The sequence below is a fragment of the Falco rusticolus genome, chromosome 5, assembly GCF_015220075.1.
Source record: "Falco rusticolus isolate bFalRus1 chromosome 5, bFalRus1.pri, whole genome shotgun sequence".
Classification (NCBI taxonomy): domain Eukaryota; kingdom Metazoa; phylum Chordata; class Aves; order Falconiformes; family Falconidae; genus Falco; species Falco rusticolus.
In genome coordinates, this window is record NC_051191.1 from 5,641,959 (window position 1) to 5,667,571 (window position 25,613).

Below are 25,613 nucleotides of genomic sequence, written 5' to 3' on the forward strand. Positions count from 1 at the left end.
CACAAAGAGACTGACCACAAGTGCTAGGAAAGTATTTGTCTACTGAAAGAGTGGCTGAGAAGATTCAAATTAGTTGCCTTGAATAATGTACAAAAAATAGCATGTTACTTATGTACTTTGTTTATATTTGTCTTTTTCCACTGATGTTTTTATTTGCATTACAGTTCTGCCGGATCTAGACCAAGACAGGTAATGTGTCAGCGCAGCAAAGATACATTTCCTTACCTAAAACAACTGTTTCTTTTCAGACAAGGAATAAGAAGTAGGTGCAACCAATACAGCAGGGAGGAGAGGATAAAGGTAAAACCAAAAAGATAATGCAGCTGCATGGGTAATGAACGCCTAATGGTTTTGATTCAATTAATTTGGGTTTAATTAGTTATATAACTCTTGCTTGACTCTCCCACATTGTGTTTGCAGAGTTGGCAGTTAGGAAAACCATCTCCCTGTTTGCACATTTCATCTGGAAATTGTTTAGAAACAATAAACAACTATATGATGCCATTTTAATGCAGAGTATTTTTTTCTCAGAAGTCTATTGCTGTACGACACTGTACCCCTCATTTCTAGCCATCAGATCTGGTACCGAGGCTCTTGCGACACTTTATTTTACTGGGATACCAAACTCTGTGAGACATAACTGAATTATATAAACAAAGAAATAGTCCATTTCCATATGTAACAAATGTAAGCACAGAAATGAACCAAATACATCTTGACTGGCTTCTTCCCTCAAATTCTCCCCCATATAGGGGGAAATGGAAACTCTGCCATGTGGAATACAAAAGCAGAAGAGAAGAAAAAAATCAGGAGACTGATGGGATGACATCTCCAGCAAACTGAGTGTAAAACCCTACACAAACCAAGTTGCTAACTAAGGCTCCAAGTCCTTATTTAGTAAGATGCTGTAAGCACCCATATGGTTGCTCTAAACTTTAAATCCTGTTTCCATGCTTGTATTCCTAATTAGTCATGTGTAGTGCTTTGCTGAATTGGGGCCAATAAGAAGACATTGCTGAGTAACCCCAATACATTTAATCAGTATCAGTGATCTGAGCTACATGCCTTTATTTGGTTTAAACTGTTTTCCTAATAAAGACATTGCACTATTTCTGATGAGTCTCTTACTTGTTCCTTTTAGCTTTCTATTTCTTTGGACACTTTGAATACTTAAGATGGGGATAATGTATATTACATACTATTTTAAACTGAAGGGTTTGTTTGTGGTTTTGTGGGGTTTTGTTTCAGGTTTTAAGGTGGGTTTATTTATTTATTTGTTTGTTTATTTATTTATTTATTTTTACAGTACTGACTAATCTTTTTTACACAAACTGGGAAAAAAAAGAGAAAAGGAAAAAAAGACATTCACGTTTGATCTGGGAGGAAGCCAGTGTCAACGTGACCAATGATGGGAACACTGATGATATGTTGGGTGTGTCTTTCAAGTTCTGAAACATGTAGAAGCCTGTTAAATGGGGCTGAGAGATCCTGACAGAAAAGCTCACCTGGCAATAAAATTCACTGCAGGGAATAAGGAAAAAATAGCCCAATAATAAAACCTGTCAGGTTTTAAAATTCTCTTCCTGCTGCACAGGTCTCAAATCAGAGTAGCAGAAGTATATGTTGCAAGTGAATATTCTGTGCATCTTTGACGTTAAAAAGCATGAGGTGGTCTTTCTTTTTAGTATCCCTGAAATATTCTTTGCTCTCTTTAAAATGACTCGTGGGTGTGTTTTCCTTCATAATTAAGTACTTTATGACTTCTGTTGATTCATTACATGTAACAAAAAAGCCTAACAAACGCGTGACCTCCCTTACTTTGCTTTGAAATCAGTATTCACAAAAACTGCTGGCTTATCTCCCAGATGGTCTAGTTGTAACTGAGTTGTAGCTTATACCATCTACCGTATACTTATACTACTGTGAAAATTTAAAGCCAAAAATGTCCTGTGAGGTTCCCATCTCCTCTGCTTTCAGTATTGTGCAAGTGCTTCCCCCTCCAGTTCTGCTTGCCAGTGTTCCTCTATTCCAGTCTCAGCAGGTAAGAATAGTTTCCACTATGCAAACTCAGTACTCTGTTTCTCTGTTGAAACTGAAACAGGGTATGGCTATTATATCCAAGCCAAAGTCTGACTGTGCTTTTTTGAAAATAGCTGGAATAAGATAACAATAGCAGCTGAGAGGTGTTGCCACAGATTTCTGATCAGGATGAAGGAGCAGAATTTTAGCATTCTCCGAAACCATACTCTGGAGTTTCATGGTTATATGCTCAAATCTGTGTCCCATGCAGGTATTTATGCCATGGCACTGTCAGGTCTATTTTTATCTTATTTGGACATTGCATCTAAAGTGGCAATGCTTATTGCACCTCTGTTTTGATTTGTACATATACCCTAGTTGCCAGTTACTACTATGTCAGTTGCTTCATGATCTGGCCAGAGCATTTGGACTGTAATTAAAATAGGTTTTGTATTTGGTACCAAATAACCATTATGGCTTCATCTGACCAGGATAAAAAATCCTAAAAAACAGATGTGAAATAACTTGTTCTAAAAGTGCAGTACAAGCATGTTATGTTCACCTCATATTTGCATGAATCTCACCTATGAGTTAAACTGATGGATTTTACCACCTTTTCCAGACAAGGTGGACTTTTCAGTCATTTCTAAGCTAATCTAGATTCAGTGTCACTGAAGCTCTCAAGTCATCCTACCCATCATATTCATAGTCACTGTCTATTATTTCTGGAACAAAATAACAAATCCTCATAATTATTTTTTTTTCTTTGGGGGTGCGGTGGAGAAATTTAACAGCTTGAAGACCAGAGTATATAATGCTTAAAGCAATGGTCTTCTATAAACAGTTAATTGAGAACTATGAAGTAGGAGGCCTAATTAAACCAGGAAGGAACGAGCTAGTGACAAATACACCAGGGAAAAATCAACCACAGAAAATATGCATCTTATAGTCATGCAGAAGGACAGAGAGTGTAACAGTAGATGTTAATTTAGAACTTGGACTATGTCAAGTAATATCAAAACTTTTGCTTGGAAGGTAAAATAGCAGATGACTACATCTCTTTCATATTTACTCGAGTTTGCTGGCTTTAATCCTGTCTTTGTTATTCTATTTAAAAAAAAAAACAAGGGAATTAATTCTATATCACCTTACGGGTCCACTGGATTTCTTGAACAGCTTTAAATCCGAGTTATCCTGGCAAATTAATGTTTCTTAATAATATTAAGCTCCTACTACAAAGAACACCCTTCCTTCAGCGCCCAGAACCTCTCTCTTGAAGAAAAGAATAACTGACCTTTAATTCTTAGCACGAGCATTTGCTATGGTCATTCATTCAGAATAAAAAAAATTACAACAAAAAAAAGGACTATAAAAGTACAATGTATAGCAATAATGTGTTTTAAATCTGCCTGTTTCTGTCCATCCATCTCTCATTTGCTGTAGGCACTGTCATTCTTACTTAACCCACTGCATTCTCTGTCTCATTCAGACTGCTGAATGACAGTCTTTCAGGCTGGAAGGGACCTTGGAAGACTCTCACTTCAGTCAGGGTCAACACTGAATGTAGATCAGGTTGCTCAGGACTTTAGCAGCTCCACCAAAGGTGGAAGTTCCTTGATCTTTCTGCACAACCTGTTTCAACACTTAGTAATCCTCACAGTGGAAATACTTTCCTTTTATCCAGCTGGAACCTCTTGGTTTGCTCTATGCCCATAGTTTCGCATCCCTGTCTCAATGTATGGACCCTGTGCAGGGTCTGGCCTCATCTCCTTGATGTATGTGGGTACTGAAAGTTGCTGGTCAGTCCCACCAAAGCCAAACCTGCCACAGGTTGGACAAACCCAGCTCCCTCAGCCTCCCCTCACAAGCCAAGTCATCATGGTGGCCCTGTGCAAAACTCACTCCAGTTTATCAGCATCCTTGTCATCCTGGGGGCCTAAAACTGAATGCAAGAATCCAGATGTGGTCTAAGAAGTGCCAAGTAAAGTGGGATAATCACTTTCTTTCATCTGTTGGCTACACTTCTGTTGATACAACCCAGTATGCTGTTAGTCTCCACTGCTGCCAGGGCATGCTGGTAGACCTGAGATCTGGAACAGCTTTAAGTGATAGCTTAAAGTGATTTGACAATTAATAGTTTAATTGTTCTCCTTCTCTCCTGCTCAGTTCACAGAATTTCATGGGTCAGAATAAATCAAACTGGGTACAGAATGTGCAAACTCTTAGCAGGAAGATGTAAACATTATAATATTCACCTGAAAATCATAGGCCCTTTGGTATGAACAGCACAGATACTTAGAGTATACGTGTTTATTTGTCATCTTATTTTAGATAATCCAGTCAGTGTGGGCCTGAAAGACAACTTCTGGGAATCTCTGCAATCCCCTTCATCATTTAGTCATTTAGATTTCTTGTAGCTCTACACATAATGCTCTTTTTGTATCGATCACCTCAATGGGCAATATCACTCATCCACCTCTATAGTGGATGCCTTCTTTCGATGCTTTCCATCAAGCTAATATTTTAGCAGTTTAAAGCTGTGTATATTTGGGCAACCTTTTGTCTAAAATTTATTCTATGTTTTATTATTCAACACTGATTACACTAATGCAATGAAATAACTGGCCTGTGAACTGATTTGTCTGTCGAAGGCTTTCAGATGTGCAAATGTGTATGATTTCAGTCAGCCATGTAAGAGGCTATAAAGAACTGTGACCACTCAACCTGGAATATGAAGTAGGACATAAGGCTTTTCTGCACAGGTCTGTGAAAATATTAAAAGCCAGGCACACGACTATTTTGGTAAAGCACTGCAGCACATGAATAAAGACCTGCTGATTTTTTTCTGAGTAGGAATGGATTGCAGTTATTGCAGAAATACTCAGCAATTATTTATTTTTTAAATGCCCTATTACTCATTACAGGTAGTCTACCTCAGAAACTACTGGTTTTGTATTATCTCACTGCATCTCACTTTTGTTGAAATCAATGCTATCTTATTGCATTTCACCACAGATTTGTGTGCATGTGTGTATGTATGTATGTGTGTGCATGTGAGACAGTTAAGGAAGAAGGAAATTCTACTAGGGAAATGTAAAAAAAAATCAATGTTTACGAAATGTGCCATGTGAGAGAAAATTGTTGAACTATGACAGTATACCACAGATATCTTTAAACAAATAATGCATTTTTAGGTTTGCTTTTGCTTGTGTTGTGGTTTGGTTTTTTTTTTTTTCCCTGACAGTCTAATATTTTTTTCTCTCTTTTTTTTGTAGCATTGAGCCTTTTGTAGATGAGGAAGACTCTGACTGCTTCCTTTCCAGCCTGAACTCTGTCTTTGCAAAACCCCTAGAAGTACCTCACTTCTTTTTCTCTCTCCCTCTTTCTAAGTCTTTGTAGGACAGTTCATAAATTCAGACTTTTTCCTATAAGAATCTGCAACTATATGAAAAAACACCAAACTCTGAAGCCTTCTACTGGGAACAGAGGATTTTGTTTTCCATGGTGAAGCTGCAGTTCAAGGCTTAATTGCCTTTGTGGCCTGGCCTTGCATGATAACCTCTTACTGAATCACTGCAAAGGACCATAGATAGCCCTCACTGTGGCAAATAATGGGAAATATCTTTCTAAGAAATCTGGAACATGGAACAGAATGAAAGCAGAGGTATGCAAACACTGCAATGGCTAATTAAATAGACTGTCTACAATGAGCAGGTCTAATAATAGACATCATGGCACCTTCTTTTCAGCCACTGCTTAAGATGCCAAAGATTGGCAGCCCTGTATAGTAAGCCACGTGAATTGCTCATTGTTCTTTCTTTTTCCTTTTAATTTTCATGTTCCTTTCATCATAGTTACTCCTATATCAGATTGCTTGAATAAAGTTCACAGTACCTCTTCTATGCAGCAATACATTTACAGAGCATTAGAGCCAAGAGAATCATGTGGAACGTAACCAAGCTTACTTTCTGTAAGACAGATCCAGGCTTCAGATCTCTGTTAGGAAGAAAGATCTTCCTAAGGATCCTGAGAGATTAGAGTCACTGATGTTAGAAACTGCTGCAGCCACAGGACCCAGGCATGCAGTCCAACAAAAACTGTAGTATTTTCTGAAAGAGAAAGTGATTTTCCATACTTTCATATGGAAAAAATTGACTTCACCACAAAGTGGAACTTTAAAATTTTTGCACAAAATTGTCATTCATCATTAAAACTAAAGAAAATGCACTGTCAACAATATAAAAATAATCCGTTAAAACAACTGTAGCTTAAACAAATGGAAATGCTTTTGAAAAAAAAATGCAATATTTTCAATAAAATTATATAAACCCCAGGCCATTTTAACTATTCTGAACATTTCTTACATTAGCAACTAGGAAACACTTGTTTATGTATTCAAATCCAGCTTGTTGGGGTGGGGGACTGTGGTTTTGGTCTTATAAATGAAATCCAGCTATTTTCTCTACTTCAGCGGAAATACAGTTGGACATCTGTTACTGTAAGTTAATCAAATCATTATTGGTTTACTTCCAGAGTGAGTTTAATTGTTCTATAACCAGGCTGGGTGCACAAAGGAATCCTCCCCATGGCTACATACATGTATTTAAGTTGCTTCTGAAGGCCGCCGTGATATATGATAACATGAAATTTGTGTTGATCAACAGCAAACTCCCCACTAAACATTAAGTAGAAGCAGTGCAATAATACGAACAAGTCACTCAGCTAAACGGTCTGGCAGGTGGAAGATCTGGTTTTAAGTACTGAGAATGCAATCAGATGAAGTGCTGAAGTATAGGCACTCTTGATTAGGATATGATCCTAAGCGAAAATAGAAAGAGGCCGCCTAGAGTGGAACATTTTCTCTGTTAGACAAAATGGACATTTATTTATCTTAATTACAGTACCTTTTGGCTAGGAGCCCCTTTTGACAAACTTAGTTTAAAATGAAGTGTTATTATGTTTGCAAAAAGAGACAAGATGGAAAGTGGCTGGTACTGGCAAGCAATAGTAAGAGTATGAAATACTTTTTAATAACATACTTGAAATAAAGATTGTGTAACTCACAGTGCTGAGGACGTCTACACTCGTGTCTCCTAGTATTAAAGTTACACAGTAATTTAAGTCCTTGGCTGCACTGGTGCAATAAATAATAGCACTGAAGTTGAGGTAACTAACGATCAACTACTCACAGGTGTGTATTGGGACAGCACACTCTGTCCCAGTGTAATTTCTTTTTTTTTTTTTTTCTTTTCCTTAAAGAGCTACTAGATCAAATGACCATTTCAATGTTTCCACTATTCTCAATGATATACATATGTGTCCCATAGTTTTCTTTGTATTGCAGTGGTTTGGCTTCTCAAAAATGATGATCAATATATCAGCCAGTAACAACCTGAACTTTTTTATGGTTGTTTTATTAAACCCTTCCTGCACTTTTCTCTGGACATTTTTCTAAAGATGTATATTTCTTCCTGGGCTTTAACATTGTCTGCTGGCTTTTTACTGTAGGCAACCAGTTCACATGTCAGATTTTAATTTGTTTTGACAGTATCCCACAATCCCGAATAAGTTACTGGGGTGGTATGTAGCTGCCCCAGCCTGTGAGTTGTGGGAAATCATGTGATTTTTCACTGAGTAAAACAGAAAGTGAAAATACTTACAAAAACATACCTAAGGAACAATTTTTCCTAAGTGTTTGTAGATATCTCTTAAGGCATACTCCACAGCACAGTATCCACTGTGTGCAGTAGCAGTACTTTGTGGCTATAACGGATTAGTTTAGACTTCAAAGTGAGACAGATCTTTAGGAAATCTGTTCATTATCTTATACCATTTCAAACAGCCTGGAAGTAAGGAGGAATTACTGTTTCCTGTTCTCAAGGAAAAGGAGTTACGGGCAGGACCATGCTTCTTGAGCTGTCTTCCATGTGACCTTTAGGTAAGACCCTGAACTTCAATGGGCAGCAGCCAGTAAATAGAGTAGCCAGTGAATAGAAAAATGAATAAGTGCAGGGGAGGACATTTCTACGTAAATTGGGATAGTTTCCAAAGTGACTCACCCTAAATCATAATGAAGATTCTGATCCCTTGAAACTGCTCATTGTGCCAGAATTACACAGCTGAGCTCTCTCACCCTCTATTTCACAATCCCGCTCTACAGCAGTTTACAGAAAATCATGATAGCATTCCACCCTGAAAATAAAATACGGAAATCAACCTGAGGTTACATGAGGGAATTCTGCTAGCCTGAACTGTTAAAACAAATGGGAATGAAAGAGGGAATTACCTTGTATGTAGGTGGATTCCCCCAGGTCTCCTTGGAAAGTGATGTAACTTTTGACAATATCTTTTTACTCTTTATGAGGAGGGTTACTAGATGGTCACAGGCTTGGCACTGTGTGGGCAACCTGAACGCATTCTAGACCATGTTACACACTTGCAAGAGGGCCAGGTATTGACAGCAGAAATGTCTTCAGCAAAAACTATAGGTTCTCTATGGCAGAATTTTTGAAATTATTTGGGGTGTTAGCAATACTTCCACAAAGCAACAAGTCTGAAAAATCTCATAAACTGAATGAAAATGGAGTACACCATCAATTCAGAGAAAACAGAGAAGCTCCAGGCTGCACGCTGCTCTTTGCAGGCTGTCTTCTTACTGGAGGGTTAGGGCTTTTGCTTTGTTTTCTTTTACCTTGACCTCTGTTTGAGAGAATGAAACTTGTGATCTTATGAGGAACAACAAATACGGGAAGAGTCAGGTGTATAAGCCAACTGTTTTTTACAAGTGCTGATGAAGAGGCTAAGATTTGCGTCATACGGAGAGAAACCTTGTTTCACAAGGAGGTCAAGATTGCTGTTTAAATGCCTCATCTTGTCAAGGACCCAGCCCACAGTGGTTAAAAGAAGATACATATTTGTTACATTAAATCAACCATGAAATTAACAAAACAAAACAAAAAGCAAAAGCACAGAGACAGATAAACTTGTGGCTTGGAAATTAGCATTAAAGGAAAAAAAAAAGTGTGTTTATTAGAAAAGTGTAATTTTACTCTGAAAAAACAATTTCTGACATTGCCTTATACTACAGAAAATAAGATTAATCTCCATTCTTATCCTGTGTGGCAAAAGCAGTGTCCTAGAATAGTAATTTGAAGTTGGAAAAATACCCACCTGAGGCTTTTTTGAATATATATGTATCACAAACAAATGGGGCCCCGCTGAGGACTGTCAAGGGTCAAATTTCTGCTTACAAGCAGCAGTAAAAAGGCAAGTCTTGAAAGCATGGCTGCAAAATAGCAGTGGGAATGTGTGATAAGCTAAGACAGCCTTTAAAATGTAGCGAAGGGCCCCAGAGTCCCTGTTTCTGGGCACTAGCTGATCCTGCTGGAAAAAGCTGGTGGTCACAGCAGAGGTCCATGGAGAAACACATTCATGTGACAAAACTGTTAACATAGGGAGTTGTACTGTCTTGCATACTTTTTGGCAATATATGCTTATGACTGAGCAAGCACAGACTGTCATTTTTGTCAAAACTGGATTTCCAAATATTTGTGAAGAATTTTGCATTACCCCTGTACACACCTATGTCTACAGATCAATGTTACCTTTTAGAATTGCCCATATGGAAGTGTTTCTGAAAAATACATGTAGAAATAAGAGGGGGGAAAATGAAGAATACTGTATGTTTTGCTAACGTTGTTGCTTAGCATTATTTTAGGGAGCCATCAGCAGTGACAGCAGCTGCTAAATGTTTCATTTTTTGGAAAAGAGAGCATCTGAAATGATTTATGGGAATACAGCCTTAGCCACTCCAGATCAAGTTGTAGGGAGAGGGCTGAATCCCAGATTCCAGCCCAAACTTTCTTCACATCCTCACAATTTTGGTGCACACCTGTCCTAAATCAACAGCACACCAAGGAAAAAAATACAGGCTTCTGCATCCCTTTGTACAGACTAAAACATATACACCCCTGTAGGTTGCCAGTGTCAGGCTTTGCCACATTACTGTGACCTCGTACTGATTTTTGTCCTGACCTAAGAAGGTCTGTTTCAGAAGGCTCCAGGCTGGAAGCCTTTACCTTCTTTTCACACTGTTCATATAGGAGCTGAGTGAATGATATCTTGCAAGGTGAATGGATAAAACTAGTATAGGGATTCTTCAGGGTTTCAGCATAATTTCTAAGGGCAGTGTACATGTAGTCTGTTAGAGGACTGCTCTGTGCTTATCTCCACTGGCCAGTGTAGAAGGCAGATGTGGAAGATAGGTTGCCTTTCAATGCTAAACTTCTAATCGGAAGTTTTGGTTAAAATCCTTCTTTCCTGTTACTCTATTCAGGATTAAAGGCAGTCATATTCCTTGGGTTTATTGGTATTAATATGTAAGATAAAAAGAATCTTTCTATAGATAAGGCAACAAGAAAACCTCCAGAAAATTGGGAGTATTTTTTTGATATTTTGATTATTTAATATTAACAAAATTACTGGATTCAGTCTTATATTCCCTGTCTGATCCTTCCTGTGCTGTGGAGGAAGTAAGACTTGGTGATTGTAACAGGTCATTCTAACCTTAAAAATCTGTATGTTATTTGTCTAACAGCAACACATCTGCCATAATTCATGTCTCTAAAAGTTATTTGGGTAACGCAACATTAGCCCTTCTAATCGTACTGACACTTCAGAGTCAATGAAGAATCATTACATGTATAACAGTTACTTATTTTAACATTAAATGAATAGCACTCTGGAGGCACCTATTTGTATCCTGTTGTTGCAAAAGGAACTTCTGTGAATAGTTCAAATGTTCATTTTTAGTATTTAAGTGTTTAATGCTGGCTGAGTTTGTTTTGGTTGAATGGGGGCAGGAACAATATGCAATATTTTTATTATGTTAATTTGTTGAAGCATGACAACAGTAATTTCCTTTCTAATTAAGCAGAATAACATGAACAGTTTACTTCCCCTTTCTCAATAAAATCCTTGAGTTCACTGTGTCTCTGAAGTATGTGTCAAACTTTAGCTTAACCTTTACTGTTAAATAACCTGTCATAGAGAGGTTAGTGAGGAGAGTTTCCTGATTAAGGGGAATTCCCTTTGTAGGCATATCTCTTGAATCTTTGCTTCTGCATTCCTACCTAGAGTATCAGTGAACTAGGAATGTGTGGGAAGAAGGCAGAGCGGGTCAGGAAGGATAAGGAAAGCCATAGCGGTCTGTTGCACTTGCCATTGGTGTAGAGCATTGGCAGAATATGTAGAGGTGCCCCATAGTACCTTTCAGAATATATCTGTGTATGTTTGCATTTGGTTTCCAAGGCAGCCGGATTCAAAAGCTGTGTGACTGCGTTCATACAGCACCAGTCCTGAGCTCTGTTTCTCGGAGGGTTCATTAGCAAGCATAGCATTGCACTGTCAGCAGTTACATAGATTTTAGTTTGTATGAAACTCACAAGATGTGAGTTCATGTCTGCTCAGAGCGCGGTGCGTATGCCTCATTGTGCCTGTAATATGCCAAGTAAATAATTTCCAAGTAGTCCCAGGAGCACTAGGTACTGCTATGCAGAATAAAGTTCTGCTTCAGTATGGTATGTGACTGGAGTAAGCATCTTTCTGAGTTGCCCTGTTACTATTTATATAATATAGGGGAATGTTAGAATCTCTGTTCCTGTGTGTGGAAGGTGTACCAAGGGATATTTGCTCTTAGAAGCAGTAGCTCACATTAGCTCATTTCTAAAAACACTTATGCACATGATTAGCTTCATTCATCCAAGCGGTCCCTTTCCAGTTCCATGGGACCACTCCTGCATGAAAACTGTTCATATGTGGGAGTATCTGTAGGATTGAGGTTCATAACAAAAGTTCAAAGTTCACCCCTGAAAGCAGAATAAATTTTGAATCTCATTAAAAATGTAGATCTGTGGCCTGTCAATCAGATGTACAAATTGATAAACACGATAGTGAAACATCGCTTTGACCGAGAAGGTAGGAAGAGAGGGAAGTAATTCATAGTGATTGTAACTCACCCAAGGGCTTACCTCAAGGCAAAGCCTGAGGGTATATGAAATTTTCAAGAAGCCAGCACCAACAACTTTCTGCTTTCCAGAGATCATTATTGTTAGATCACAGTTTGTGAGTCTGGAGCTGAAGAAGGTCACATCATTTGCACAAAATCCACATTTTCTTGAAGTAGAATGTGGTTAGTATAGCTTAACTTTGTGATTGACCTATAAATATAAATGAAAGTCTGGACACACTGGATGTCATTTTAAAAAACCCAGCCATGCTCCTTTTATCTTCTTTCACCACAGAACTTTGGAAATAAAAATATTTTTAAAGCAATCTGTAAATTAATAAACCATACTGTGCCATTAGCCTCTTCATTGCATTTCTTAGTTAAACAATTAAGAAATTCTCTTGCGGTTTTCCTAAGGAAGAATGGGAACTATAGAAATGAAATCTGGGTTGGAGATAATATCCACTCATCGGAGTTTATGAGGTTTAGAATCACAGAATCATAGAATCAGTTAGGTTGGAAAAGACCTTTGAGATCACCAAGTACAACTGCTAACCCAGGACTGACAAGTTCACCACCAAACCATGCCCCTAAGCGCCGCATCTATGCATTTTTTAAACACCTCCAGGGATGGTGATTCCACCACCTCCCTGGGCAGCCTGTTCCAATGCTTGACTACCCTTTCTGTGAAAACCTTTTCCCGAATAACCAATCTAAGCCTCCCTTGGTGTAACTTGAGGCCATTTTCTTTTGTCCTGTCGCTTGTTACCTGGGAGAAGAGACCTACCCCCACCTGCCTACAGCCTCCTTTCAGGTAGTTGTAGAGAGTGATAAGGTTCCCCCGAGTTTCCTCTTCTCCAGACTAAACAACTCCAGTTCCCTCAGCTGCTATTCATAAGACTTGTGCTCCAGATCCTTCACCAGTTTCCCTTCTCTGGACATGCTCCAGCACCTCTATGTCCTTCTCGAAGTGAGGGGCCCAAACCTGAACAGTTATTTGAGGTGCGGCCTCACCAGTGCTGAGTACAAGCAGATGACAGCTTCTCTAGTCCTGCTGGCCATGTTGTTTCAGATACAAGCCTGGATACTATTGGTTTTCTTGGCCACCTGGGCACACGGCTGGCTCATGCTCAGCTGGCCATCAGCCAGCACCCCCAGGTCCTTTTCTGCCAGGCAGTTTTCCAACCACTCCTCTCCAAGCCCGTAGCATTGTGTGAGGATGCTGTGTCCCCAGCACAGGACCTGGCACTGAGCCTTGTTGAACCTCCTACCACTGGCCCATTGATCCAGCCTGCCCAGACCCCTCTGCAGAGCCTTCCTACCCTCAAGCAGATCAACACTCCTGCACAGCTTAGTGCCATCTGCAGACTTACTGAGGGTGCACTCGATCCCCCTCATCCAGATAGTTGATGAAGATGTTAACAGAACTGGCCACAATACTGAGCCCTGGGGAACACCAGTTGTGACCAACTGCCAGCTGAATGTGACTCCATTCACCACCGTTCTTTGGGCTCAGCCATCCATCCAGCTCTTAACCCAGTACAGAGGGCAGCCATCCAAGCCACGAGCAGCCAGTTTCTCCAGGAGAATGCTGTGGGAGATGGTGTGAAAGGCTTTACTAAGATCCAGGTAGAAAACATCCACAGCCCTTCCCTCATCCACTAGGCGGGTCATCTTGTCCTAGAAGGAGATCAGGTTTGTCAAGCAGGACCTGCCTTTCTTAAACACATGCTGGCTGGGCCTGATCCCCCAGTTGTCCTGTACATGTTGTGTGAAGTGTTCACAAGTACCATTCAGACTAATACATTCTTCAGAAATGTCAGGCAGAGTATCTCCTCTCTGTGCTAAGTAGTTTTCTTGGTCATTTTCTCTCCCTCATGTATTTAACATCCATCTCTCTAGACAACTAATAATTTGGCATAACCTTTTCCATTTTCCTGGCCTGGCCCATTGCTCTTCTCACACTAGCATAAGGGACACTTGCACTGCTTGGACATTCAACAGCAATGTCATCGTTACACTTTTATTTATCTTCTATTTGCGCATCTCAGCCACAAAACATGCATATCTCTTTAATACACTGTGTCTTGGAAATAAAAAGGGATACATCCATTACATGTCCTTTCTGCAATTGTTTTATCACACAAAGCAAGCTCAGGAAAATCTAAGGCATTGACAAAGAAGGGTGTTTTAATCCAAACAGTTCTACTAAGAACTGCTTGGCTGTTATTACTGGAGGAAAGATTCCTCTGGAGAATGTGATCTTGAGAGACTACATCTGTAAGCATCATCACTAATGGGGCATCCATTTGCCTTAGCATTATTTTAATTGATGCTTCATTCACTTTCTCCCTCTGTTCTTTGTTCATTGTGAAATACTTGTTTCACTTTGCTGTTTTTAATTTCATATCTCAATTGGATGGTGTCTTCTACTTTCTTGTCCAGTCTTAACCCATGCAGTTTAAAAGGAATCATGCATCACATATGTATGATATAATTTCTTTTCCTCTGTTCCTACTTCTTTCCCTTATCCTCCAAACAGGTAACGTTCTGTAAGGGAACTGTTGGTAAATCTTTTCTGTAGGTATAGCTACCTGTATTATGGGAGGTGATAATGAAAAGAATAAGGTGCTTTTCATTTTGAAGTCACAGTCTTTTTCTACGTATCCACTCTGCTGTAACATCTCTTCTCAATGGAAGGAAGGGTGAAATTAGAGAACTGGAATCTAATTCTACAGATGTCTCCTCAAAGGCTGTAACTTCAACCCAAATATATATATTAGGCAGTGTGTGTGCAGAATATATTGCAATAAGAATAAAGTAAAAATATAATGATTTTATTTATAGTTATATATATTTTTATATAAAAGTGTATAATATATAAATTATGCATTGGTTATATATGAATATGTATACTGTGTATAATAAGCGTAATTAGAATAGAATGGAGTAGAATAGACAAAACTAGAACAGAAGAGAACAGGAGTGTGATGAATAAAAAGATGCAGGTTTTATGACAGTAGCTAACACTGTATCAGATTTCTATTCTGTCTCTACATGTTCAAGCTACAATTTATCGATCATGTAAGGGGGTGAATTGGTGTGAGGAAATATTTATGTTGTATAACTTCATGCCTTTAGCTTAGAGGCCTAAGTTAGCCAGCAGGTCATTTATGATCCTGTGGGAAGATAGTTGACTCCAAGGATAAACTGGATGAGAAGGCTGACCAGAATGCTCTGAAGTAACCTTTGGAGTAGCTATTCATCCTACTCAAATCCTGTGAAAAATTGTGCCCTGCATACTCCTGGCTGAAATCAAGGACTTGAGGATTCTTCATCTGACTTCATCCCTTTCACTCGATGTACCTAAGTTGTGACCAGAGTGAAAAGTCCACTCTCAGCACAGAAAGGACAATTTAATTTTACTTTGATTTTGTTAAGTGAGCATTAGACTTTTTGTTATCTTAACTCCAGTCTTCAGGCCAAGCAGCCGAGTTAAGTCTACTCATTGTACTGTCTGTGATAGGATGAATTAGTTGGGTTATGGAATTGTAACTTTTCCTGTTACAGATGTGCTAAGGGGGGGTCTGTGCAGTGATCTGCCCAGATAAAGTGAAAGCTGTCATCAATCAGCATTTGTAATGCTTATCTTACCACTTACTATTTAGTTTGAAACCTGGATACACTAACATCTACCAAAAAAAAAAAAAAAAAAAAAGAGGTCTTGTGTTATTTTGAAGTCCTTAGTTGAGAAATAAATGAATATATCAGTGAGACATAAAAGGTTCTCACTGATCTATTCAGCTTCTGTCACCTTCACTCCTATTCAGTAATACCTTAGTCAATTGCAGTTCTACAGGTATGAAGGTGACAGCTCACAGAGCAGCATATAGTTTTTCCTGAGCAAAGCTGATGATGTGTCCTTGAGATACTAAATGCAGTGGGGCACCTGTTAAGGGAGACACAAGTTCACAGTCCAGAGCACATTTTCACATACGACTATGTAGCAGAAGATTAACACCCCATGTACAATCACTTCCAGCCATCTAGTCTAAAATAAATACAAGGTTGTATCTAGTTTGCAGAGTTGAGTGCTGGCCTATTTTTTCGGTGAGAAAATATTATATGATTGCTTACACTTATCAGGGTTGGGAAAATAGAAAAATAAGGGGTTGATCTGACACATATCTCATTTAGGAAGTACCATTTAAGTTTTAAAAAATATATTCTGTTTGCTCTATTTGCATATTATTTTAAGATCACTCAAAACCCAAAGAATATAGTTGAAAATGTTCAAATCTCAAATGAAGTAATTAGAAATGAATGGGCTGTGTACAATGAAATCATTACCACAGCATCCTGCAGAATACAAAAAGCAGACTGGCAGTAATTACAGTCCTGCAGGAAAAATCAATAAGTGTTTCTCATGCTTTTCTGATCAAGGCTGTAGCATGGTATTAGCACCTGTGAAACAACGAGGTACCCATTTAATCTTACTTGGAAGTGTGTAATGTTTATCAACTCAGTCACATTCTCTGTGCTTGCAAAACTCCTCAGTCTCCTGCTATGATAGTCTGTGTGATGGAATTCTGGAAGAAGAATGTTTCTGTCATGCTCACATGAACTTATATGCTGAAGAGGAAAGAGAATGATGTGGCAATACCCTTAAGCATTGAAATGTAAAAAGAAAATACTAAATTTAAGGTTCAGGGGGCCTGTGTTACACTGCATAGTTTAATTCTTCTCTTTTTGCATTGGGTAAATGAAGATTAAGTCCTCTGACTTCATTAGAGCAATGCCCCACGAATCTGTTATAGTATGAGAATCGAGTCTAAAGGATATGACTACTCCTGTTTTGCATTATGGCTATTAATTAAAAAAAAAAAAAAAAGATTTTAATCACTGTAACTGAATTGTGGCCTTTCAGAACTGTCTTTCAGCTCCCAAAATGTTAATGCCCCAGCGACTTCATAGCTATACATCAGAATGTAATTCTGTGTTTAAAATAAATTCCTTTAAGAATGCTACTTGTCCTCCCTATACCTGGAGAATTAAATACTTTGTTCTGGGAAATTGAGCTGCTTTCAAAAATGGAGAGTTCAAGAAGCACATTATAAAATGCAAGTCTCTTTCAGGAACATAATGTTGTTCTATAATTTATTTATGGTTCTATGTTTTTATAACTGGCATGGCAATATAGAACACCATTTACTTACAGTTCAGCTGATCTCATTTACTAAGTGTATGTCATGAAAATACATTAAACTATGTGTATATAGCGTATTGGCAAAAGCACTTCCAATTTTTCAAAACACTGATTCAGCTCAGCACACATGAAAAAGCTTATCTTGAGTCATATACTTAAGCTGATAACTTCTGGATAAGCCACTTAAAATGGGAATTAACTTTAAGCAGCTACTTAAATGTTCTGCTCATTCAGAACCTTTTCCTTCTCTGAGTCTTTCCCTCCACCCCCATGCCTACACCAACTGCCTGGAAAGCATCAAACAAGTATTACCCTGTGCTACAACTGGGAAAACTTTAGTCCACAGGTCATTTTGAAAAACATGCTGATTTGAAGAAGAAAGTGCAATTACAAACTGCAATAAATAATAGAAATTACAGTCAGGCAGTAAAATCCATTAGGGATTATTTAAGTTTCAATGCAATGAAAACAGTGTAAACTGCCATGAATAAATGAGTTCATTGCTTGTTGAGCCATGTTTACTTCAGATCAGTTCTGAGGCAAACAACAGTTTTTTGCCTTGTGAGCAATTTTTGAACAGTTTTTGACAGTCTTTTGTCAAACTGGAAAAAATGAGAAATCATGTTTCAAAAGTGCCTATTTCAAATATTAAAATGAAATAACAATGATTATTCTAATTTATCCACTGAAAACAGCTGCTTAAGGAAAGGATGCTCCAATTTAGATAAAGTTAAACATGTTCTTAATTTAATTAATCCGCTTAAATTTTTCACTAGATACCAGATGTTTTCTAAAACAAGGCCTAGAGAAGGAACATTCAGTTTGCCTATACTAGTCTCATCTGATTAGCTCTCAGTATAATTTACTTCAGTAATTAAGATCTAACAGACAGAGTATTCCTATCTGAGCATAAAAAAAGTATATCTGATCACCTTGCCTGTGTTTTAACCCACTGCATGAAGCCATTACAAGAATTAGAACAAACTAGTGGCTAAAGTCTGCACGCTGTCTATAAAGTTTTAGTAATTTGCTTAGCCATAAATGCCTCCAAAATCACAAATTCTTCATATAAGATACTCACCAGCACCAAATAAAATAGGTCTATTGCTTAATGTTCCATTAAATTTTATATGTACCATAAAACAGATATACTCTGGATGGGATTCTTAATTTAATTATGGGATTATCATTCAACTTTATCTCTGGAAATAGATACCTGCCAACTTTTACGAGCATGATTTTCATATCTGCTAAGTCTCTGCACCTCCTACTGACTTCATTAGAAATTGTGGGTACCCACCACATCTGAAGGTTCAAATGATAAGAACCTGAGTGGATTAGAAACACTTGCCTCACAGCTCACAAATTGTCATTTGTTATTATGCCACAACACAGTGATTTCCAAACCCAGCAATTTGTGAAGGTAGCACACCATTATGGTCATCAGCTATCTGCATCCTCACACGTAGCTGAGCTTTGTACTATGATATACACATCAAACGTCATTATGTTAATTACAATGTATTTGTAAAGTTGCAGATTTTGGAGCAAGAAGGGACCATTCTAACCAAATAACCTGACCACTTGTGTAATACAGATGACACGTTTATCCAGCAATTTCTGCATCAGACTAAAATATATTTTTTTAAGCTCAAGAGTAGCTTCTGGAAAAAAGTCTAATAAAACTTGAAAATGACTGCTAATAATACCACCATGTATTTAGAGGCATGCAACCTCTAAATGCATTCTGACTTACCTTCATGTCTACACCAATATTGTCATTACATTGTCTCTGCTAACCTATTATGTATTGCTTCATTCACTTACAATCATCATTTAATTATCCCATGTATGATGCACAACCCAATGCTGATGGCATTCGAGGTTACACCCTTCTGATTACCTCCTCTGTACCTGTAAGGGGTTTTTCGTAACTCAGTGCTGCTGCATTTGCAAAAAACCAATAGTCTTCTCTTTCAGCTTTCTAGAAATTTGCTTTGTTTCAGGTAGATACAGAGTCATCATTAATAGCAACTTAAGATCTTTGGTTATTGTAAATCTGTGCTGCCCATTCTGTAAGCCAATCGATTCGCTTTGCAGAAGTGAGATACTAAATCCCCCATGTAATCAAACTTACATTAAAAATGCACACAAATCACATAGCATAGGTTACTGATTTAGCTTTACCTGTAAAAAACATAAACTATTATATTTTTAAAAATGCTTAGACTGTAATACATTTTGTTGACAAATCAGTCTCTTGCCTGATTTACACCAGTCATCTCTCTCTGCCCCATAAGGAGAAAAATAGGGAAGGAATACAATTTCTTCTTCAAAGCCAAAATCATACTACTGATAAGGAATTACTCAAAATTTAGTGACAGTATACCTGAGGATCAAGTAATATACATTCAGTGAATACACTAGAAGTTCAGTTATGGCTCAAAATTTGAAAATATGTTTATGCTGTACATAGGTGTGCAAGTTGAGATGGCAACAGGACTTATGTCCCTAAATCCTGTATGTGCTTCTTGCACATCTCTTTACTAATCATTAACATTATTTGAATTGCAGCTACTGTGCTGCACTGCAGTAAGGTTATCAACCAAGTTTACAAACTTGTTTGCCACACCTTTCTACTTCCTATATCAGTGTGTAAACTTCTGGACCTGGGAGCATTTTCCAGCTCCTGGATTTGAGGGGCTTGCCATGGATACCTCTCATCTCCATGCTGAGGCCAGAACTCTGGGACACGGTATTTCTCTTTGTCTCAGCAAACTTCTGCGTTCCACAGAAATGGAAACCAAATGTATGGTTTTGTAAAAAACCAAAACATCCTCCACCAACAAAAAAAAAAATATACTCTCCTGTTTTCTCCATTAGTTCTTTCCTTGGTGAGAACCTTTATCAGCCATGTAAGCCCCCTTGGTTCAGACTGTTCATGGGACAGTACAGGGTGGAAGAAACCTCAGGAGGTATCTAGTTCAGTCTCCAGCTCAGAGTGAGTGGCCAGGCCAGCCAGATTACTCAGGGCTTTAGTCAATTTGATCTTGAAAATCAATGAGCAGGGAGATTGTATATTGCCCTTCTGCATGTCCTCACCATGAAACAGTTTCTTATATCTCGTCATACCTCTGTTGTTTCAGCTAAATGCCTGTTGTCTCCTGTCCTCCTGTGCTTCACCGTGTGGGGGCCTGGTTCCATCTTCCAGGCTGCTGCTTTCTCCCCCTGAAGCCATCCCTGCACCAGGATGAAAAAGCCCAGCTCCTTCAGCCTGTCCTGCCAAGGCAAATGTTGCAGTCACTCATCAACATGGTGGCCCTGTGCTGGATTCAGTCCAGGTTATTGCAGTCTTCCATGTTGGAAGGCCCAAACAGGGCAGATACTCAGTACTCAGAACACAGTGAGTGCCGAGTACAGAGAGAATCATCTCCCTAACTGACAGGCCATGCTGCAAAAGTCTGGGATGTCATCGGCCTTTGCTGCCAGGGCACTCTGCTGTCTCACGTTCAGCTTGATGTCTGCCAGGACCTCCAGGGGTTCTCTGCAGAGATGTCCCCTGCCCCGGTTTGTATCGTCACATCTTCCCTGAAGAAAAGGTGGAGGGATTTGCATTTGTCCTTGAATTTCATAAGGCTACTCTGAGCCCATTCCTCCAGCAGGACCAGGCCCCTCTGGATGGCATCCATGCATATATTGGCATTTCCCCTCAAATTGCTGCCATCTGCAAACCTGACAGGAGTACACTCCATCTCATCCATCACTCTTTTCAGGTGATTTGATAGGTGGTGTGTGAAAGAACGACACAGAGAAAGAACATGTCCAGCTTTCCTGTTCCTTCTGTTCAGTTGTCACAAGCATCTATACAGACCGATGATAGAAAATAACTGTATTCGCAGGTGGCAGTACAATATTGGCACATGCAAATGGAGGCTACCCTTTGTCCATTTTCTGTACCTTTTAGAGACTTTCAGGAAGCAGTTTGTAATTACACTGAAAATAGAATGACCAAGGTGTTAAAGACGGCTTCTTTGCATCTAGTAGCCTATTGATATCAAGATTATTTGTTGTTTCACACATCGTTACCTTTGCATATAAATTTGACTGATTGACCCATATACTTTAGCTGTTTGCCTTAAGCGAAACAACATGCCTTCCTTGGCTCTTTACTGAGTTAAATAAGCAGTCCTGTGCCTGATTTCCAAAGATAGGCAGCTGCTGTCAAGGGTGGTACCATTGTTTTGCCTTGATTTGGGAATTCTGTTAATGGCTTTAAAGAATAAATTGATGCTTCTGTGGGTATGACCAGATAGAGAAATGCAAATCTCACTGTAGTTTTAATTCCGAAGTAATTTATGAATACATTCCAAATTCTTATGTGCTCATGGTAATTATTAAAACTTCCATTAGGAGAGGCTGTGGCATATCAGTATTCTATAGAAATGTGATCATAAACACCTATGAGTCGATCAGCATACAGTATAGCAACATCACTTGTGTACATTAATTCTTGACTGAATCCACCGGGCTGAAAACATTACTGTTGTCTTTAAAATTATGAACAGAACATGGCACATATTTTGTAAATTTATTGTAAATGTGTGGCAAATGCCCAATGTTTTAGTGCTTTTGGGTCTAGTGATACTTCAGGTGAAACACCTATCTGGAAATGTTTCATACAAGAAAACTTAGGACCTTTTGAGATCTTACAGCTGAAAGAATATGTGTCTCATACTAGATCAACTTCTGCAGTCCAAAAAGAAGAAAAAGGAAAAAAAAATGTATGTTCACAGTCAGTCTTTCGGTTCTGCAAAATGTATCAGTACTTCAGGCATATGAGTTGTCTTGCTGAAGTGTGGAACATGCTTAATTGATAAAGGTTTGATACAGTGATAAGAACTGAGAAAAAAGACCATTTCAAAATATCCCAATGGAAGAAAAAGAATTCTCTTGTTAGTGTGAAGGGCCATAAAAAGGGGGCAAATCTAAATCTGTTTCGCATATTAGGAAAAGAGAAGATTTTTAGAAGCTAAGAAGTGTGTAGTGCAAGGAAGACCAAGCTCAGATCGCTTTATGGATCCGGTGCTCTGCTGATGCTTACAAGGGCATATATTGGAGCTGGGGCTGCTGAGGTGGTGACAGCATTACAACATATTCTTGTCAACTTATACCTGGAACAGCTTCATGAAATGCACTTGATCAGTACTCAGACGATCTGGCACACATATTTGCTTTGATCCTTTCAAAAATCCCTAACAATTTATGCATTAATGCCTTTCTCAAAACGAGAAATAAGTGCCACCTAAATACTGTGCTGAGTTGCCACAAACTGGATAATGGCATGCCTTTCCCAAAGCTGTGTGTAAAATAAAAATTACCTTAGTCAGCTATTTCTTACACTTGAACATTACTATAAGTAAGTTACATTACAGAGGCAGGTGGAGGTTAAATCAAGCTGTTGCGTTGTGCTAGGCCCCATAAAGCAGAGTACAACATAGCACCTGCTCCAGTAAGTTTACTGCCTAAAACACAAGATGTAACTGGTACATACAGCAGGCAGTAGGAAGGAGAAAGTAAACACAGATTTTCAGTATAGATGAGCTGTTTGAATGCTCTATAATTTTTTTTTTCTATTTAGTGCAGTAATGATAAGATTTATAAGTGCCTTCAACCGAGGGGAAAAAAAAAACCAAACCACACCCAACTCCAAAAACCCAGCAACAACAGAAAATATTTTTTCCTTTTTTTTTTCATAATTAATCCTTAGTAAGAAAAGTATATTTAAAGAATTAGTCTTTATCATATCAAGTTAGAATCAAAAGGGAATTGTATTTGCAGTATGTTATCGCCTAAGTCTCCATCCCTAAAATTGCCATCTCTGGTATTTTATTTAAATTTAACAGTAACATTGCTATATCTGGCATGACTCACATTGTACTTAACAAAGTGTAGTTAAAATTTCTTTGCATTATTTTTCAAAACCTGCAAGTCAATTAAGCAGTGAGAAATGGATTACTCTAAATCGTAATGTAGATAGAATGTCCATTGATTACAATTACTTTAGTAACAAGTAAACTATAATTTGTGGTCCTTGTAGAGCAAACATAATGTCAGATATTCTGCAGTTGGAATACTACACATCTCATATTCTAGAATATGCTGTGGTATCCAGAGTATGTTCTTTTCCTCCATACAAACCTTCCCAATACAACAAATAAGCTGAATGCTGATTTGAACATAACTAAATTATCAGTACCGGTTTAAAGAAAAATTTTGTTAAAAATTTTTTTCATTTTATTTTGAATCTAGGATTGCTAATCCTTTTTGAACTGGATCACAGACAGCAATCACTCTTACCAGTTCTGTTCTTCCAGTGCTGTCCTGGCTTGATGTAAAGCATGCAGACAGATTGAATGATGGAAAGTAGAAACAATGATATGTGCATTTTTTTTCTACTGTTAAATTTTATTAAAGTTCTTGGATAGAACATGGATCGGAACTCTTTAAGTCAATTCGCCCCTTCTTACACTTAAATAAAATATAGAGGGTTAGTACGAATGGGCCAAAATGCTGGTTATACTTTAATATTGGTATATACAGCTTTTTTTTTGCGAAGTTCCCAAGTTCGCTTTGTAAGAAGAGATATTACATTGAAGTCTGCCTATCCATACTGCTGTGCTTTAGATGTTATTTCTGTAGTGCAGGGGGTCATCACTAAAATTAGAAAGTGAACCCAGTATTCCACTGTTTTATCTTTACACAGTGAAGCAGGTTTTACTGGGTAGGAATTTCAGAGAGACAAAGAACCTTAATAACTACAGCTGTATCTATGTCTATGTAAAACATGATTACAGCATACCAACATTAAGAATATTAGCTTAGAAAGTGTTTTGAATACATTGATTATAAAAAAGAGCTATTAAAATATATCCTATTTCCATTTTAACTAGTTTGTCATTTCACAACTTGCCCTGAACAAGGACAGCATGTCAGCCACCCTGCTTTCTAAGAAAAACATATATATTAAATCTTAATATATTCTAGTTATCTTCTTCAGCAATGGAGTGACTCATTGGGTATTTGAGCTAGTAGAAAAACTTAATTATATCAAGTTGAATACACCAGAAAGAGCTCTGAGGGCTGCCCTATCCTCTTCACTGTTACCTGTAATTAAACAAATAATCACTGTAGAAAGATTAGGGGATGCTCTGAATGGAACTCATCTTGTATAGCTTTACATGCCTCTGATAAAGATTAAATGTAAGCAAGTCATTATCTCTCCTGTTTTAACAAGTGGAAAGTAACTGGTATTTTGCAGACATTCTTAGATATCTGTTTTATGATTAATCTTTTTTTTTGGTGATAACTGAAGGTATGTTGAGACACTTCTCACCTACTTTGACTGTTTTTCACCCTGTTTGGATGCAAAAGAAAATGGAAAATTTTGTAAGTAAATAAAATCTAATCTTACGCACTAAACGTAAAGGAGACTAGGAGTTCCCAGTAGGATGCTTAGGAATAATAAATGCTATTGCAACAATGGGAATATCCTCACGCTATGTCAATGAGCCTCACAGCTTCAGGATGCAGAAAAGTCTTTAAGTTTTTCTAAGATAATTTTTTCATTTATGTTGCCTGTATACTTTTTGCTCTTCAGACATCACCTGCCTCACTAAAACACATATCTGATCAAAACTAAAAGCTAAAAGGAGATAATCTAATAAGAATCTTTAAAAAGAAAAACCCCCACATTTCTTTAAATATTATCTTGTGAAAGTAAAATTCCTCTTAATGTAGGAATTATGCATTAATATAAAGATTAACACTACTTCATTGAAGTGTTATTGTACTGCATGAGATATGACCTTCATCTATCACAATTCTTAAATATATATTTGATTTTAAGCAATCAAATAATATCCTTGACTTCAGGGACACTATTTACACTCTTAAGTTCACACATGCTTTGTGGATTTGGGCCCAAGTATTCGGAGCACAGAATCTAAAGGATAAAACCAAGCAAAACTTTGTTACTTTTCCATAAACTTAATCTCTGCTCTATCACCTGCTTAGGTAATGGAATGATCAATAACTATTTAAAGTTTTACTCAGGTTAATCATTACACAGAAACAAGTTGAAGATTAAGTGGAATGCCTGCCTGAGGTATGTGCCCGCAGTTTTCACACAGCTAGAGATAAACCTTCAACTGTGACATTTAAATTAGTGAACTTAAGTTGAGAATAAACAGTTCTGTAAGTGGAAACCTTTTTCTAACACTTCCCACCCCTCCTCAAATACAACAACAATAAAGCTTATCTTACAGGCTTATCATATAGGCACTTTATTTTTTTCCACTTAGAAGATCCTTATGCGACTAGTAA